Raw genomic sequence first — 20,480 nt, 5'->3', positions numbered from 1 at the left:
CAAGGGCTGTTATTTCATTAGCTGTTGTTTGCCCACCATGCTGAGACTGCAGTACTTAAAAACAGCATTTATTCACACTTTCAATGACAGAAAGTATAAAGGAATTTTCTGGACTCCAGTAAAGTCTCAAGAGAATAAAAGACAGTGCAAGACAAATCCAGTCTCTTTATAAATACTTGCAGTGTAAATTTGTCAAAGGGTCAATTTCCAGTATATTTTCTCCCCCCTAAAATGCCTCAATATAAATGGGATCTTCAGGGAAATCATACTGTAGAAATCAGAGATTTATTGTGTCTGTTGATGTTTCCGAAGACGAGGAGTGTGAATTGAGCATGTGTGCGTGGGTAATTTTCCTCACAATACCATCGTCATTTTTTACTCCTTTGAAAAAGAAAGCCATCCTGTTTTTTTTTTTTTTTTTTTTTTTTTGTGTGTGTGTGTGTGTGTGCTCTTAAAAGCATTTGGTAGAAAAGTATGTAGATTCTACAGATTTAGGAAAGGGTAAAGAGGGATTAACACAAAATTATACATAGCTCCCCCACACCACAAAAGATATTCCTACAAGCCCTGTTCCTCCCTTCTAGAATCATCACCACGGTGAGCTATGACGTCCCAGCAGTAACAACAAAACCCACAGCAGCATCAACTGCTGTCATGATTGGACCTGGAAAGCCCCCCAAAGCCCAGTGCTGGGCAGCGCACACTGCTCAGAGGTGCGATGGCGGGATCCTCATGGCTTCGCAGCAGGAGTGGCTTAATCCACTGGCAGCTGAATGGGCTGTTGGGAGGCAGATGGAGTCGGAGGCAGTGGGTCACTGAGGGTGTGGCTTTGGGGATTTCATCTTTCCAGGGCCCCTTCCTCTCTTTCCTGGCCGCCATGACCTGAACAGCTTTTCCTCCCCCGTGTCTGTCCACCATGATGTTTCTGCTTGGAGCCAGCCAACCAAGGATGGAAACCTCTGACGCTGTGAGCCAGAATAATTCCTCTTCCTCCAAGTTGTTTTCCTCAGTGTTTGTCACGGTGACAGAAAGCTGACTAACCCAACTTTCTGGAGAAGAAACAGTCTAAATGAAGATAATCGCCACTCTGGGTGAAGGGATGCTGCTAATGCCATGTGCTCCCAAGGGTACACTAGACTTAACTGGTCACTGCTCCAGTGATACCAGGACATATGTACACACCCATCACCCAATCCAGATAATGAACCCATCACCCATCACCATCACAGTTTCCTTAGGCCTCTGTAGTCCCTCCATCCTGCCCCTTCCACACACCCCTCATCCCATTCCCAGGTAACCACTCACCAACTTCCTGTAACCACAGATAAGTTTGAATGTTCTAGAATTCTACATACGAATCACTTGTTATTATACTTTTTTGGTCTAATTTTTATGCTTTAACATAATCTTTTGAAATTCATCCATGCTATCAAACATATCAATTTTTATTTCCAAATTAATAGGCAGGATTCCTTTCCAAACTATTATTTAAGTCTTTAAAATAGATTTCATTTTCTAGATATGTTTGAGGTTCACAGAAAAATTGAGTAGTAAGTACAGTTTCCCTCTAACACCCTTCCCCACGGTATGTACAAGCTTTCTTACTGTTGACATCCTCACTAGAGTGAAACTTTTTCTATAATTGATAAATTTACATTGATATGTTGTCACCTGAAATTTAGAGCTTACATTGGGGTCCACTCCTGGTGTTGTACATTCTATGGATTTGGACCAATGTGTAAATGACAAGTATTCACCATTTAAATATCATACAGAATAAGTGAACTGCCCTTAAAACCCTTCACACTCCACCTGCTTATCCCTCCACACCTGCCAGCTCCTGGCACTGCAGCTCATCTCCCCTCTCCATGGATTTGGTGTTCAGAAAGCCATACACTTGTGCAACTGTGCAACACGCAGGCTTTTGAGATGGCCTTCTTTAACTCAGTAATACCCCTTTAAGATTCCTGTATGTCTCCTCATGGTTGATAGCTCAGATCATTTTAGCATTAATCATACTTCACTGACCCAATGAACCACACTTTTTACCATTCACCTACTAAAGGGCCCCTTGGCTGCTTCCAGGTTTGGGCTGTTGTGGATAATGTGCTAAAGACATCCATATGCAGGTTTTTGTGTGGACATTCAGCAAGAAGTTCCACTACTGGATTGTGTGGTAGGGTATGTTTAGTTTTATAAAACCCTGCCAGATTGTCTTCCAAACAGTAAGAGAGTTCCCACTGGTGGTACCAGTGTTCTGGACGGGGCCATTCTGATACGTATATAGTGAGACCTCATTTTGCTATTTTAATTTGCATTTCCCAATGAGGTAACATGTGGAGCACTTCTCCACATATTGATTCACCATGTACATCTTCTTTGTGAGATGGCTATTCAAATTTTGGCCCACTCTCAACCAGGCTGTTTTCTTATTATTGAATTTCAAAAGTTTTTTCATGTATTTTGAACAGTCCTTTATCAGATACATATTTTACAGCTTTTTTCTAAGTCTGTAATCTGTTTTCTCATTCTCTTGACAGTATCTTTCCCATAGCAGAAATTTTTTATTTTAACAGAGTCCACCTTATCGATTACATCTTTCATAGATGATGTCTTTAGTGTTATATCTAAAACAACACCAACATACCCACATCATTTAGAATTTCTCCGATATTAAGTGTTAAAGTTTTGCATTTTACATTTAGGACTATGATCTGTTTTGAGTTAATTTTTATGAAGGGTATAAAATAAATGCCTAGAATATTTTTCTTATTTTTTTTCTTTTGCTTGTGGATATGTAGCTGTTGTAGCATCATTTGCTAAAAAAACACTCTTTTTCCTTTATTGTATTACCTTTGTCCCTTCCTAAAAGATCATTTGACTATTCTCATGGGGTATATTTCTGGATTCTCTACTCTGTTACTATGTTCCGTTCATCTAGCCACCTATTCTTTCTTCATTATCATACTGTTTTGATTTACTGTAGCGTTTTGGAAGCCTTGACATGGGGTAATGTCAGTCCTCTGATCTTGTCCTTCTTGAATATGGTGTTGGTTATTCTGTTTTTTCTTTTGATTGTTTGTTTACCTCTTCAAATAAACCTGAGGATCCATTTGTTCATACCCACAGGTTATGATTACATTGAATCTATAGATTGAGTAGTGAAGAATTGACATTTTGGCAATGTTGACTCTTCCCATCCACAAACATGCAATATTTCCCCCCACATATTCCATTTATTTAGCTGCTAAATTTCTTTCAACAGTCTTTTTATTTTACTTCCATAGACCTTTTTACATATTTTGTTATATTTAGACCCGAATATTGCATTGAGGAGAATAGTTAATGTAAAAGATATTGTGTTCTTAAATTCAAATTCCAGTTGTTCATTGCTGATGTACAATAAAGTGATTGACTTTTGTACATTAATCTTATGTCCTGAAACCCTGCTATAATTGCTTATAAGTTATAGGGTTTTCGTCATTTTGCATTTTCTACATACACAACCATGTCTTTTGTGAACAAAGTCAGTTTTATTTCTTTGTTCCTAATTTTATATCTTTCATTCCATTTTGCTGTTGGCTTCTGGAATTAGCTAAGACTTCCAGTAAAACATTGAAAGGAAGTAATAAGAGAGGAAGTTTTGCCTTGTTACTGATCTCAGTGGGAAAACCTCTAACTTCTCACCACTGAGTGTGATGTTGGCTGTAGTTATCTTGTAGAAATTCTTATCAAATTAAGGAAGTTTCCCACTATCCTTATCTGCTGAGTCTTCTCTCTCTCTCTCTTTTTTTTTTTTAGTCATGAATGGTTGTTGGATTTTGTCAAAAACTGTTTCTGCATTTACTGACATAATGATGTGTATCTTCTTTAGTCTATTGATATAATATTACATTAATTGATTTGCAAATGTGGAACAACCTTTTGTATCTGGAATAATGCATATTGGTTATGTTTTATTCTTTTAAATACATTGTTGAATTTGATGTGCTAATTGCTGAGAGCCATTAGCCAAGTAGGTATGACAATTTCCTTGCCAGCGAACCTCGTGTTGCTTAGAGGAAGGACTCGTGGAAATGGACTTGCCTTGGACATTTGCAGTGACATTGCATGTAAGGTGACCTTGCTCAAGGACCAGGGTGGATCTGGGTTTAGGGCGGACAGGGTTTAGGGCTCTCCTTGGGTTTAGGGCGGTTCCAGGTTTAAGGTGTACCCTGCTGGGAATAGGGTGTATCCTGCTGCCTCAGGCATGCCCGCTCCTGGAGTTCCCGTTGAGTTCTTGTGGAATTCAGAGAGTATTTGGGATTTTCCCCCAGAACGTGGATTTCCCCAGAACGTGTTTGTAGAGGGCCGGTGTGAGTTCGGGAATAAAGAATTGCTGTTTGAATCTGCAAAGCTGTGAGTGGCTCGTGATTTTGTGCCCCGCCAGACTGCGGCAGCTAATATTTCATTTAGGAATTTTTCATTTAAGTTCATGAAAGATGTTGGTCAACACTTTTCTTATATTTGTCTAGTTTTTGTAATAGGGCAATGCTGGACTCATAAAATAAATTAGGAAATATTCCCTCAACTTTCATCTTCTGAAAAAGGTTGTAGACAACTGGTATTACATTTTCCTTAAGAGAAAATTCACCAGTAAATCCACCTTGGCCTGGTGCTTTCTTTTTTGAATGATTCCTGAGCATTTATTAAATTTCTTTAATGCATAATCTATTTGCCTATTTCTTCTTCTGTGAATTTTGGCGGTTTGGTCCATTTTATCTAGGTTATTAAATTCAAAGACATGGAATTATTCATGGCATCCTTTCCTATTATTGCAGTGTCCGTGAGATCTGTAGTTAGGTCCCGTCTTTCATTTCTGTTAGTAGTCATCTGTGTCATCTCTTCTTCCTTGAGCTGGCCAGAGGCAGATTGACTTTATTCATCTTCTCAAAGAACCATAGTTTAGTTTCACTGCTTTTTCCCTATTGATTTCCCATTTTTAATTTCATTGATTTCTGCTGTAAATTTTGATATTTATGTCCTGATTTTGAATTTAATTTCGCCCTCTTCTTCTACAGGGTCAATTTACTAATTGATTTTAGGTGTTTCTTCTTCTAATATATGAATCCAAGGCTATAATCCACAAGTATGATAAACTGTATTTCATTTTCATTTAGCTCAAAATCACTCACTCAATCAACAAATACATGGAAAAATGTCCATCATCTCTAGCAATTAGAGAAATGCAAATCAAAACTACTCTAAGATTTCATCTCACTCCAATCGGAATGGCAGCTATTATGAAGACAAACAACAATAAGTGTTGGCGAGGATGTGGGGGAAAAGGTATACTCATACATTGCTGGTGGGACTGCAAATTGGTGCAGCCAATATGGAAAGCACTATGGAAATTCTTTGGAAAGCTTAGAATGGAACCACCATTTGACCCAGCAATCCCTCTCCTTGGTTTATACCCCAAAGACTTAAAATCAGCATACTACAGGGACACAGCCACATCAATGTTTATAGCAGCACAATTCACAGTAGCTAAACTGTGGAGCCAACCTAGATGCCCCTCAGTGGATAAATGGATAAAAAAAAACCCTGTGATACATATACACAATGGAATTTTACTCAGCAATAAAAGAAAATAAAATCATGGTATTGTAGGTAAATGATGGCGTTGGAGAAGATAATGCTAAGTGAAGTTAGCCAATCCCACCCCCCCGCCAAAAAAAATGCAGAATATTTTCTCTGATATAAGGAGGCTGAATCATAGTGGGGTAGTGACGGGGGGTATGGGAGGAATAGATGAATTCTAGATACAGCAGAGGGGTGGGAGGGAAAGGGAGGGGGCGGAGGATTAGCAAGAATGGTGGAATGTGATAGACATCATTATCCAAAGGACATGTATGAAGACATGAATTGGTGTCAACATACTTTATATACAATAGAGATATGAAAAATTTTTGCTGTATATGAGTAATAAGAATTGTAATGCATTCCGCTGTCATTTATTTTTTACAAAAGCAATTAAAAATCACTCAAGATTCCTTCTTTGCTATTTAGAAGTTTGTTGTTAATATTCCAAGTCTTTTGGATTTTCCATCATTCTGTTATTGATTTCCAATTTAATTCCAATGTAGCCTAAGAGTAAATATCGTGATTTCCATTTTATAAAATGTGTTAAGATCTCTTTTATGGTTCATAATATGGTCTATGTTGGTGAATAATCCATGTTAACTTGGGAAGAATGTTTTTTCTTCTGTTGTTGGTAGATGCAGTCTACAGATGTCAATCATACCTAGTTTACAGGTGCTATTGAATTCAACAAGTCTTTTTTGATTTTATTCTTGATGAAACTCTTCATTTCTGATCGAGGTTATTCACATATTTTCATTGCAGGTTACTGTTTCATTGTATGAATATGCCACAACTTATTATCTATTCACCTATTGAACAAAAACTTAGGTTGTCCCATAATATAGACTATCATGATAAATATTCCATGTACACTTGAGAAGAATGAATATTCTGCTGTTGTTAGTAGAATATTCTGTAAATGTCAATTACTTGAACTTTATTGGTAATATAGTTCAAATCTTCTATATTCTTACTAATTTTCTGTTTATGTGTTCCAGTTTGATATAGGTATATTGAGATCTTACTGTAATTATGAATTTATGTTTCCATCCTGGCAAATCTATCAGTTTTCACTTCAACTATGTTGAAACTCTGTTTTTAGATATGTAAACATTTAGAATTATTAGGTTCCTTTTATGTACCAAACCTTTATTGTTATGATAATACTGTCTTTATAATATTATTTGCTCTGAGACCTATTTATCTGTTATTAGCCTAGCCAGTACAGATTTTAAAAGTTAATGTTATCATGGTACACCTTTTTTTTTTATCCATTTCAATGTATTTGAAATACTTGCTTTAAAAGTGGGTTTATTATAGGCAACATATAATTGAGTCTTGCTTTTTTATTTAAACTAAAAATCTATGTATTAATTTGGAGTATCTTCAAGATTTATATTGAATTATATTCCATATGATTTAATTCAAATCTATCATATTACAACTTATTTTCTATCTATCCCACATATTTTTTGTTGCCCTTTACTGTTCTCCACGACCATGGTAGTAGAGGTCGAGCCTCACACAGTAGGCAAGTGCTCTTCCACTCAGCTTATTCCAAGTCCTCTTTTATCACCTTTTTCTGCTTTTTTGTTGTGTTAATTATTTTTGGGACTCCATGCCCTCTTCCTTGATTACCATCCATAGCTCTTTACTATTTTAGTGATTGCTTAGTGAGTATCATGCACATAATACTATACATCATTAACTATTTTAAAGAAATATCCCACCACTTCTCATACAGTACAAGAGCTTCTAAGAACTTTCTATTTTTTCAATACCCAGATTAACACTCTAGTTCTCACAAATTTTTATATATGGTATAAACCCTAAAATGCATTCTTTCATTTTTATCTAAACAATCGGTTATTTATTACACTGATGAAGTAATTAAAAATCTTACGTGTTCGATTGTGTAGTGATCATTTCTGATACACTTTACTCCCATGTGTCCAACTGGTACAACTCTCCTTCTGTCTTGAGAACCTCCTTTAACGCTCAACTGTGTTGTAGCTCTTCTGGCTATGGATTCTTTCAGCTTTTGTATATCTCACAAATTCTGTTTCACTTTTACTTTTGAAGTTGACTTTGGCTTCATATAAATTTCTAGGTTGAAGAATTTTTTTCTGTCAGTTCTTTAAAGCTGTCAACTGTCTTCTCTTTTGTGTTTTTTTTCCTATAAGAAATCTCTCACCCTTATTTTCGTCTTCATCTTTATAAATACTTCCTGCTTTCTTTGGATGCTTTAAACATTTTTTAAAACAAATTGTATAAGCACTGTTACCCTGTGCTTGCTGTTGTTTCCTTCATGTCACTGGAACACTTTGGGCCATTCTCTTCCTCTTCTCTGTATCTTTTCTCCTCCTTTCCCACCACCCCCAGGTACTTTTAACTATATGTATACAAGCTATAAGCTTCTTGAAATTGCCCCACAGTTCACTGATGTTCTTCCCCATTTAAAAATGTATTGACTGATTTCCATTTGGAGAGTTTCTAGTGCTGTTTTTCAGTTCACTCATCTTCTGTAGAGTCGAATCATCACTGTTTTAGTCAGCTTTTTTGCTGCTATGACTAGAGGATCTGACCAGAACAACGGGACGAAGGAACAGTTTATCACAGTTCCAGAGGGAAGCAGCTCACATCAGAAAGCAAAAAGAGAAACTCTACTTGCCAGATACAAATATATATATACCAAGGCCACGCGCTAACTCCCACCTCCTCTGACCTCACCCTGCCCCTTCAGTTAATCTCCTCAGGGCTGAACTCACTAATTAAGCTAAGCCTACACCCAATCATTTCTTCTCTACAGCTTCTTATGTTGTCACACAGGTGAGCTTTCGGGAGACACCACAGCTGAACCATAACACCCGCTAATCTCATATACTGTTGTTTTCCTCACAAGAGTCCGTTGTCTGTCTGCTTTGTATCTTCCATGTCTCTTCTAAGCTCTCTGAACAAACAGAACACAATTATAATGGCTATTATTAATTTCCTTGCATAATGATTCTAATATCTATTATCAGTTCTAGTTCTTGATTAATTTTTCTCTTCATTATTGGTTATTATAATTTCTTCATTATAATTTTGCCACTTTGCATGACTTATAATATTTGATTAGATGCTAGACATTGTGTATTTTGTCTGGTTGGGTATTAACTATTTTTGTATTCCAAGAATCATTCTTAGACTTTGTGTTGCAATGTAACTATTTATTTGGTAATAACTTTATCCTTTAGGATCTTGATTTTTAATATGTGGTAATTGGGTTCAGAAAACCATTTAGTTTGGGAAAAAACAAAAAACAAAAACCTACTCCCCGCTCCTGAGGAAGGCCTTTCTGGGTCTTCATTCATTAGGAATTTTCCAGGTGGCTGGTGGGGAGAAGGAGCATTGCCAGTCCCCGTGAGAGCTCGATACTGTCCCTCTGGTCCTTTCAGATAAGTCTGACCACATCCCTGTGTGTGTACCTTTTTTCTTCCCATTAGACCGTCCAGCTCCAGTGTCCATGGTCTCCCCAAATCTCACATTTCTCACTCCTATTCAGGGATTCTGCTGGACTCCACCTGGGAAGCCCCTCCCTGGTGCATCCTGCGGACCCTGAAGGCACTGAGCCTGGCCAGCCGGCTCCCTCCCTGGCCAGCCTCTCCCCGTCCCTCGGAATCACTGCCCTCTGATGCCGGTTTCTTGAGAATCCCTCTTAATATTTTTTGCTCGTTTCTGGATGACAAGGGGTAAATCTCCCCAAACTCACCATCTTGATGGAAGAAGACTGACATTTTAGTAATACTAACTGTTAAAGATCCAGCTTGGGCTGGGGCTGGGGCGCAGTGGTGGAGTGCCTGCCTCGCATGTGTGAGGCATCGGGTTTGATCCTCAGCACCACATAAATAAAATGAAGGTATTGTGTCCATCTATAACTAAAAAGAAAAAAAATTCAAAAATCCAGCTTGACATGCATGTAAAAAAATATATATATAAATATATATAAAAGCCACGCTCCTTTTACTGCTTTGGTCAATTCAAGGTATACTCAGATCATACGTAATGACAAGGATCGGCCTTCCCCACGGTTGGCCCTCATTCCCCTGCTTTCTCTTTATAATACGGAAGCAGGCGAGTGCAGGCCTAGACAGAAGCCAGTAAGGGGGACTTCAGGGTCCTCTCACCAGGTGGCAATTTCTGTGCAGGCCCCAAGTATGCAGGGCCGCTGTCACCTAACATGAGAAGTTGACCAGAGAGGACGCCACAGACCTGTACGGCCAGCAGGTGACATTGGGATTCAGTGCTTCCTTATTTCCTGAGGATAATGAACATTTATTGTTGTGGTAGCAGTCAACAAACTCCTGAAGGTCTTGGAGGTAGGTGAACACAACCGGAGCACGAAGCATTCCTGAAAGCGTCTGTGCAAAAATAGCAGCTCCAGAAAGAAGCTGTGAGCTGATGGGCTCAGAGCGCTGGGACTGCACCCCAGAACCCTGGGACACACCGCAGTCCTCTGCCCGGGGAGGAGCAGTGGCTTCCTGGCATGGGCTGTTGGTCTGTCTGCTTCATAAGCGGCTTCTCAGACTTGGGATGATGGTGAATGAAAAGTAAATTTCCTAGAAATATTTTTGATGTTGGAGTCAATGGAATAAATCAAATTTTAGGAAAATGTGTAAGACATCGTTTTATTTGAATCGGTATTGATTATTTTGCAAGCAACTAAAAATATACATTTTGCTCTCAGTAGAAACATGCCACTTGTCTGTGGGGACAAGGAAGATCTGTGTAGAAGAGCAGCAAAAGTGAACGGATCTTGCTGGGAGCCATCAGCCAAGTAGGTATGACAATTTCCTTCCCAGCTACTCCCATGCTGTCTAGTGGAAGGACTTCTGAAAGGTGACCTTGCTCAAGGACCAGGGCGGATCCCTGTTTAGGGTGTCCCTGGTTTAGCATAATAGGAGATTAGGGTATTCCCCCTTTAGAATAGGGCGTATCCTGCTGCTGAGTTCCTCTTGAGTGCTTAGGGTCAGACAATATATTTTGGGAGACAGAAGCCCGGAGGAAGTGGATTTGGGCAGAGAGTGGATTTGGGCAGAGAACGTGGATTTCCCCAGAGTGTGTTTGTAGACGGCCGGTGTGAGTTCGGGAATAAAGAATTGCTGTTTGAATCTACAAGCTGTGTGGAGACTCGTGATTTGTGCCCAGCCAGAGACTGCGGCAGGATCTCAGGGTACCAGCTTTGAAGTCACAGAATTCACCCGGGAAATACAAAGGTTCTCCAAGACATGAAGCCAAACTTGATATTAAATAAATAGGTACGATTAAATTAAAAAGAGAAAAGGCAGCTGTTTGGAATAAGTGCTTCTTCCAAGATAAGATCTCTGGTCTGGGGGGGTTTCAGTTTGGTCTGCATTTGACCCTTAGTTTATAATAAAGGCAATAAAGTGTGGGTCAAGGTGAGGTGCCATGGAAGGTGTGCAGAGTGGGGAATTTTAAGAAGAGTTTCATGAAGTAATAATAAAGATGATAAGAAACACTGACTAGTAAGGCAGGTGCGATGGAGAGCAAGGCACTGGACATGGCACTGAAACTCCAGTGGACCCTTCACTTCCTTCAGCAGGAGAGGAGCTCTGGGGGAACAGAGTCAAAGAAGCTCTCCTCATCTCTCTCTCCATCCTCCTCCCCACCCCCCAGAGTGTCAGATCGCTGGGAAACAGGGAGGGGAGAGACAGAAAACTCTTGAACTCTCATTTGCTTTCTGTGTGAGTGTGACAGCCCGCGCCCACTGCCAACAGCGTCCCTGGCTAGAGAGAAGAAAGGCCGTGTCCGGGATAAAAGCTCCTTGGGCTCAGTTTTCTTTTCCAGCTTAGTTGAAAGCAGCGGAGACACAGAACAGCGGGGCGCGGCTGATATGCCCACCTGACCCCTTAACTCTGCAGACTGGGGCCAGATGGAAGGATTAGAAGATGGTGACGAGAAGCACTGCATATAATTTCTGTTTTCTAAATCCATTTAATTCCAAAACATGAGTCCATTACTACAAAACTCTAAAGTATGAAATTAAAATAACATAAAGGGATAGTCGATATCTATTTGTGTTTTATGCGCACAATGACATTACCGAATTTAATAAAGTAAATGCATATTAAAACATAGCTGTCCTATTTGAACAAAATTAGGTAAGTGCATTTCTCTCAGAATTGCTATCAAATGCACAGGACTTTCCTTTTAAACATGTAAGATAAAATGAAATATTTATTTGTGTGTTTTTATTCTGTCTAATGTCTATTTCTCCAGTCTAGTTCCCATCCCTTAGCATCATTCCTAGCCCAGCAGTCACTTAACAAATGGTTACTGAGTAAACTGAGAGCACCATCAACAATTATGGGAATTTAAAACAAAATGGAACAAAATTACATGCAATAAATTGATGCTCTGCCCCAGTTTCAGTAAGATGAGTCCTTCAGAAACATAAAGCAGATTCAACATTTAACAATTTCACCCAAATTACACTCCTCCCCTACTTCCTCCTCTCCAGCTCTCCATCCCACTTGGAAAGCTCAGGCAAGTTCTCAGCATGGTCTGTGGGCGCTGCCTATTGCAGGTCAGCCCGGGAACACCGGACTGTGTGGTTCCATTGGAGGGCGATGACCTGCTCGTGTTCACCACTGTGTTTCTGGAACTTAGAATCCTGACAGGCTATACATATATATATACACACACACACACACACACACACACACACACACAGTTAAACAAATGAACCCTGAATGGCCGAGTGAATGAAAAATGAATGGGAAGTACACGCTCAACCCACAGCCAAATATTTTACTTATTTAGAGCAGTAGAAAATAAGCATTTAAAAAATGTTTTTGACTTTTACTGAAAGGCAAGGTTGCTATGATTCATTCTTCATATTAAATGAAGGACTGTGCTTTTACAGAGATACGTCTAGTCTCAGAATGAAGGACAGGGCCAAGTGGTCAGGTTGAAACAAGGACAAGGACCAGGTGCAAGACAGAAGTGCAACTGTATCCTGTTAGAGAACGGCTGTGGGGGTTGTTCTTCATTCTAAGAATGCAGAGAAAATATTCATGATCACAACAGCAAGAATAAGACAACCAACAGAAGCCTCATAGCTACAGATTTCAGGAAAGAAATCAAAGGTATTGGGAGAAGTCTCAGCATATCAGAGGGTGATTTTATAGCCTGACACATGCTTATAGGGACATTTTGATAATATATTTCTAAAAATGAAATATATTTCTCTCCAAATATATCTGAAATGAAAAGAGATCATGGAAACAAAGTGAAATGGCCGTGAAAGCTGAACGTGAGACTCCAGGCCCGACGGCAGGCGTCAGCAGGGTCTCCAAGTCTAGACTCAATGGGCACTACTTAAACTGCTGATGGCAGAATCATCAATTAAGTTTTATGGCAGAGCTGAGTAAGAAATCAATCAACAAAATATTAGTAATCCATCTGCTCATCACAACAAATTCTGGCAGACAACATTACTACCTTAATGATATGATATTGGGAGGAAGAAAAGAGTCAGGGAAATGGCTGAGCTTTTCCCAGAGGCATGCGGTACGGTTCCAAATCAATTTGGATTTACAGCTATCCCGAGTTCTCTGTAATAACCTCATTCCACAAACACTAAATTTTGAATACCTTTTAAAAAACCAGACTCAGTATACATCCCCAACAACCAGGTGCTCTATCTCTGCGGCACTCTGAGAGAGCCAAATGAAAGGCTTTCACACACAACCCGGGTTTGAAAATTACAGCTGTGGATATATTTCAGATCTCACTGTGGGAGATCCCTCACACTTTAGCAAGATACTAGAGTGAAAAGTGAAGTTCAACTAAAAAGACTACAAAGGGAAGGGGGCATAGCCAGATTGTCTAAGACCAAAAAATTGAGTTTCTGTTGAAGAAATGTAGGGAGGCAGAACTACAAAGTTAACCATGGAAATTCTTGCGAATTCTTGAGAGCCGGTAGAAGCTCAGAAATCAGGGATAGAAGGAACACGTGTGTGTCTGGAAACTTGGCACCATTGGTGACAGACAGAAATGTGCACTTGGCAGCTCTATCTCCTGGACATCTGTCATGTGTCCTTCAGACTCACCTCCACCTTCCCACCTGCCTTCTGCCCTCCAGAGGCTCACCTGCATGGGCTACACGGGCCTGGTGTTTGTTGGGTCAACTGGGAGCTATAGAAGAAAATGGAGAAGTAGTAGGAGGTTCATGTTCCTAGGACTCACTAAGTTCCCAGCCTTGGCTGATAACTGCACAATGCAGCCAAAGCCTGCTGTTTAGGGTCGATTTTATACCAGCATTTCCAACCAAACAAGTTCTAGCAGGAATCTAGCCCGGGGATTAACGGCCCCCAGATAAAAGCTGGACAGGTTAAGGCTATCACAATCAGGGACGTCCATCAGTCTTCCCTGGATAGCGAATAGTGTTCTGAATGGAACACTGCCCAGTTTAAAATAAAGGGAAATAGATAATGGGAATGCAAAGAAGAAATAGGAAAATAAATCCTAAGAGCATAGAATATGAGAAAAACATGCCAGGGACTCTCTGGGAATAAAGATGCTGGCTTTGTGATAGGAATGTTCTTTACTTGGCCTTATGATTCTTGAGAATTTTATCAGCAAAGATAAAGTAATATGACTACAGTAGAAAAAGGCTTTAACAATCTTTGAGAAACCAAGAAATCTGGATAACCTTAAAATATTTCTGCAGTTCAGGAACAAAATAAACTACATAAAGAGGATCATAAAGAGGTGAAACACTGGGTTGGCTTCACTCAAACCTGGAAGGCAAATGGGAATTTGGAAATGAAAATTGGAGGAAATGGAAATCGGAGCCACTCACCCTGAGAAGATCACTGCACAGAAACAATCACATTTCATAAGCCAGGAAACATCCTTCATTCTAGAGGTTTCGGCCAAATGAAAATAAACCCACCACCATCGGCACCACTATTCTGTAATAACTTAAGCCAAGAAAGGAGGAAAAAAGATACGTCAGTTTCCACAAGGAAGAAAAGTCGAAGCCGTAACACAAACTCGGGGATTCCTTCTAAGCCTTTTTAATACACACTAAAGATAAGAATCACCCTCCGTGGGCACACTAGGGTCTGAGCAGCAAAATAAAATCCTTCTAGTTATGATGAGGAATGTTTATACAATGATGATGTGTTTAATTCCTACATGCCGATAAGAAAATTCTCCTACTTAAAACTGTTATCAAAATCTGGAAATGTTGGTAGAAAACTTGTATCTAATTAATTAAACCTGATTCTTACTTGTGAATCATATCAATTACATCAGTAATTGATAATGTCCATTTATAAGCTAAACAATAGGCTAGCCCCAAATTTCAACCAGGGACAGGGGTCTTATTTGCTCATGTCCTTTCAGTGTCCTGGGACTGAACCAGTTCCTTAGTCTGTTTACTTCTTTCCTGATCTTGACATTTTCTGTTGGGTATAGGCCAATTTTTGTGAGGAATGCCCCTCAATCTGGGTTGGTCTCATGCTTCTCTTCAGAAGATGCACGCCATTGGTTGTCCCCATATTTCAACTCGAGTCGCCTGGTTCTGTGGTCTCTGCCAGGTTTCCTCACTATATGGTGACTATTTTTCTCTCTCTCGTGAATAAGTACTTTTGGATGAAACATGTAAGGCTATGCAAATATCCTTCCATGTTAGCATCTATTGATTATCCCTGCCTGAATCAATTATTAGTATGATGATTAGTAAATTATGATTTTTCAAAATGTATTATTTTATATGCTTTTGGAATTTTACTGAAAGGAAGAGAACTTCCAAACATTTATTCATTTATTAATTTATGTCAGTATGCACACATGGATTGCTATTTTTTTTTCCTGGGTTAATATCTATTGGTTATAAATTCCATTATTTGTTTTGATGTTCATATTCTCCTAGATCTAGCCAAAGGGAGCTCCTTGATCCTACATGTTTTGTATTAGTCTACTTTTCAGTACTATGACAAAATACTTGAGATAAACAACTGAAAGGAGGAAAAATTTATTTTGGCTCAGAGTTTCAGAGGTTTCAGTTCATGGCTGCCCCCTCCATTGTTTCTGGGCTTATGATGAGGCATTACATCATGGTGGAAGAGTGGAACACAGCAAAGGAGCTCACTTCATAGTGGATAGCAGGCAGAGAGAGAGGTGGGGCCAAGGAAAAAATATGCTTTCAAAGGCAGCCTCCAGTGACCCACTCTTCCAACTGGGTCCAACCTCCTAAAGGGTCTACCACCTCCAAGTAGCCTCACCAGCTGGGACCAAGTCTTCAACACATGAGCCTTTGGGGACATTCCAGATCCCAACCATCACAGCCTCTTCACTGTTGCAAGTATCTCCCTTCCTCTTAGGAACAGGCTCTGTGGTACCTCCGCTGCCTGAAGCCCAGAGCCCACCCCTCTCCATGGAATCTGGTGTGTCGGGTGGTGAGAGTGTCAAGAAACTACTGTCTACGTTCTGGGGGCTCCTTCCTACTGCCATGTTGCTGCTTCTTGACCCTCAGAAATCCAATCCAGTTCTGTGTGTTAATGCAAAGATATCCATGACCACCCGGGTTCCTGTGGACAGCCCGAGTTCCCGGAGACCACGGATTCCAACCAGGCGCCGTATTGGTTCTCGACTCCCCTTTCAATGCTTGCCGCTTCTTTCTGTGGTGGTAAGAAATTCGGCTCCAATTACCCTCAATATTAGATATTTAGAAAAGTCAGATATTTAGAAATACACAGAAAAGAGTTAACTGATAACCCAACCAGGACAAAAGACAAAACTACTAAGTTCACTTTTGTAGTTATTTTGAGTTCGTACTAAAGAGTTCTCGTGCTGAAAATTATTTGGTAACTTGCTGTTCCCCTGTGCTGTATTATTCATTTGAAATGACATTAAGTTTGTTTGTATCTATAATTTATTTTAGCTTTATTCTCTTCTCTATGTTGATTTCTTTTAAAAAATAAATAAATAAAGCTTTCACATGGTTCCAAAGGCCAAGACCCAAAGTCACACCGAAGACCTGTCCAGAGAAGAGTCACTCTCCGGACCCCACCCGTGCCTGGTCGTGACTCTCCCCAGAGGTCATCAATCCCACATGCCTACAGCTCATTCTTCCCCTTTCCTTTATAAAAACAAGCAGACACTGCCTCTTTTCTCATTTCTGAGGAGTCCACTCCTGGTTGAAACCTGTGTGTGGATGTCCCAGGCCAACTGTAATCCGCAGTGAAAGCCCTACCAGAGGGGCCTGGAGGCGCCTGCCTCCCTCCCAGCTCAGCACGCAGCCATGCGTGGCCCTCTGTGACGAGAGCTGCAGCCAGGACTGGGAGCCCCTGGCTGGTCACCTCTTCCCATACGTTCACCCCTGGCCCTGGAGCGTTCCTTCTAGGTCTCTCCCTGAGCCCTCAGGCTGGGGTCTGCCCCAGGCCCCTCTGAACCCTGAGCGCATGCTGCATTTGACTTAGTCTGCTCTGAGCCCTCCACTGGTCTTGGGTCCAGAGAATGGCCAGACGTTTGGGAAGTACCCTCAAAAGTGAGGTGAACTCGCGCGGACCCATCTTTCACGATGCATCCCTTGATGTGCATTCCGCTTCCCATCTTCCTGGGCTTGCTTCTTGCCGGCCCTGCTGCCTGGGCGCTCAGTCCTAAACCGCTGCCCCAGCTTGGTGGCTTTTCCTGGGATAACTGTGGTGAAGGCAAGGACCCTGCTATGATCAAAAGCCTGATGTTGGAACCTGATCCCATTGACGTTCCTGGGAATGTGGCCAGTGTCCCCTCACTTCGCCTCAGAAGGTAGAATTAACAGTGGAGAAGGAAGTGGCTGGCTTCTGGGTCAAGACCCATGTGTGGAGCAGCTTGGCAGCTGACCTACAAAGACTTCTGTGATGTGCTCAACACTGTGATTCCCCCTGGGGACCCTGCCCAGAGCCTCTGCACACCTATGGACTTCCCTGTCACTGTCCCTCCAAGGAAGGCACCTACTTGCTGCCCAAGAGTGATTCACAGTGCCCGACCTGAGCCTCCCAGCTGGCTCAGCAGGGAACTCCAGAGCATCCTGAGCAGTGGCAGGAAGCATCTGGGCCGTATCAAGGTCTCTGCATCTCTAAAGGCAAATAAAGTGGCAGCAGCCACAGCAGAATGAAGGGATAGAAGGAAGGCCTTTGTCTTCCCTCGTCCTGTTTGCCAAGGCCCACTTCTGACTCTCTGCCTGTCGTCAAGCCCTTTTCTGTGGTGATTCTGCTGCCCTCACTGAATATCCTCATGTGCCACTTACATTCCAAGCTGGGACAAGCAGCTCTGAATAAGGGAGGGTGAGTGCGGCAGTTTCCGAGAGCCCAGGATGTCTGGGGGCTAGCCACATCCCTCTCCTCCCCACCCAGATAGCTTTCTAAGAGCTTCTTTTATTTCCAAAACAGTCAAGGAGAGGAAACCAACCTTATTTGGGGATTTAAATTCAGACTGACCCAGTCTTGGCCTCCAGAAGTACCTTTTTAACTTTCTCTTTCTTTTTGGTCACTAACTAAAAAGTAGAGTTCAGGGTATTAACATTTTTCATCCTACTCCAAGCCCCTTCTATAGTAAAGGGGCTGAAGTAGTTGATCTCCATCTGTTCTTCCATTAACTTCTGTAATTAATTTTGCATTCTTTTCTAGGTTTGCCTAACTGACACTGGGCACCGTGTATCCTGGAGAGGCAGGGTGTATGTGTTGAGGTCCCCTTGCCGGAGTTATTTTAGGAATGCTATAGGTGTTTATGATCAGTCACCAATTCTGGTGGCTTCAGAGCCAAGCAAGAGACATCTGTGAGCAAGAAGGAGCACTAGAAACATTCTGCTCCAGGTGTGACCTCCACTTTTCCGTACTGGATAAAGATAATGTATGCCATGGAACAATGAGCACTCCTCATACTATACAAAATAATAATAATAATAACTGCACCGATATAAGGCAGCTGAGCTCCAGTCTGCAGTTGGAATATGATGTAACGGAGGATGTACTTCAGTCCATAAGGGCTAGTTGCAGTCTAGCCAATGAGTGCCATATAAAAATGTTCTGGGTCCAGAAATGCCAGACAGTCACATTTTTTTCCCCTTTGGAGGCCAAAAGTGCAGATTTTTAAATATGAAATTTTACAATTTTTATGTATTGGCAACTACTTGTTCTTTTTTATACACTGTTGGGGCCAAAAGGGCCAAATGTACTTTTCGGGGGAAGTCTGGCCCATGGATGGCCAGTTTGCAACCTCCAAGATAAGACTGTCACGACGACTCCACTAGCACCATTTCTCCCTCCATAGGGCCAAATAAATAGTGGCTGGCCCCAAGGAGAGCTGCCAGTGCTGGAAGAGGTCTAGGTGGCCTCTCAGCAGTGACCTGCAGGGGTCTTGAGGCTATCTGCTCCAGCACTGGAGCCCCTTCAGGTGGGGGACTGATGCTGGAGAACTGGCCCCTCCAGCAGCGAGCGGCCTTGTGCAGCAGAGATCTGAGGAAGAGAAGGTGGATTCTAGGTCAGGCTGCCTGGATTTTTCCACTGCCCTCTTGTGCTGTGAGAGCTTTCTGAACCATGGACAGCCCCACATGCCAGGCTTATTTGAAGCCTGAATTGGCAATAAATCTTTTTAACTTGCTGATAAAAAAAAAAAAGTGAGATGACCCTGACACCCTATAGATCCACCTAACTCTCAATCGGGGTGCTGTTTCATGAGGGACGATGGAATAGAGGGGAATCCTGGTGCTCCCGAAAGCATCCCTTAGACCACTGTCCTGAGTGACTAAAAGCCCCCCTCTTTCCATAACAGGTTGCTTCTTTCATTGGCCAGTCTGATACCTGACAGCTTAGCTCTCTTTGACAGCAGATAATTTCCTCTTTATTCCTACACAGTGGCAATCCAATAGGTGTCTTTTGTTGTTGTTGTTGTTTTTGTATTTTGCTTTTTTTTTTCTCCCTTAGCAATATGCTCTAAAAACTACCCTATAATTTAGGTCAGAGATCTGGGTATGTAGAGATGTTAATCATCTCTTTTCTCTACTGTGAGGTAGCCCATCAAAGGTTTGTTCCCTCATGAATTGAGGCATCTCCTAGGATGTATCCAATATTTTTTACTACAGTGACCTTGTGTGTATAAATGTTCATATTATTGAAAGATAACTCATTCATGGTGTTGTAGAAAATACACATCTTAAAACATATTATCTTGAGTAAACCTGCAGCTTGATTTCTAGAACAGGGATTTTTATAATCAATCCTTTAAACAGGAAGCCCACTATTCCGATTTTTTTTTTTTTCTTGGCAAGCATTCCCACTAGTGAAGCAGTAGGTGAGATTTTGCTGACTGTGGGTTCTATGATTCTATGTTAACAAATCACCAAATTATGTCCATGGAGAAAAGATCTCACACAACAAGTGCTCCACCGAGCTTCACTCTTTGCTAGGTGGGAAGCTTCCTTGAGATTATAGATTATTCTTTCTCCCTCTCCTGCAATAACAAGGCATGGGCTAAGGGTGATGATCACTCAGGAAAAAAGAGATAAATCAAAGGTACTTGCAAAGGGAAAGCACTGTAGCAATTCAAGCTTTTAGAGAGAAATGCAAGACCAGCTGGATCCAGGGCTGTTCCAGTCTTGCCTCCAAGGTCCAGTTTCAGTCTTAGCCCAATTTTCAAGAGTGGCATTTGTAAGCTGCAGACTGTCAGCTACGTTCTCCTTTCTGAAGTCTGCTTGCAACGCATTCCTCTTCTTTCCTTTCTCCCCTATCACCTTTAACTGCTCACCCTGCTACTCTCTGAAATTGAAGCAAATTGCAATGTATTTTATATGATTCGAGCTGCAA

At 41.2% G+C, this 20,480-nt stretch overlaps 1 protein-coding gene and 1 pseudogene across 2 annotated transcripts in view; one reads left to right on the top strand and one right to left on the bottom strand.

Moving 5' to 3' along the window:
- The window catches only part of Prkn (parkin RBR E3 ubiquitin protein ligase), a 1,240,480-nt gene that overhangs the window by 591,581 nt on the left and 628,419 nt on the right, over positions 1 to 20,480 (bottom strand). The gene's annotated exons all lie outside the window — the stretch shown is intronic.
- LOC143401015 (ganglioside GM2 activator pseudogene) lies at positions 17,219 to 17,794 on the top strand (annotated as a pseudogene).

Source organism: Callospermophilus lateralis, chromosome 6 (genome assembly GCF_048772815.1).
Source record: "Callospermophilus lateralis isolate mCalLat2 chromosome 6, mCalLat2.hap1, whole genome shotgun sequence".
NCBI lineage: Eukaryota > Metazoa > Chordata > Mammalia > Rodentia > Sciuridae > Callospermophilus > Callospermophilus lateralis.
The sequence above is the reverse complement of the archived record's forward strand: the minus strand, read 5'-3'. Positions and strand labels throughout refer to the sequence as shown.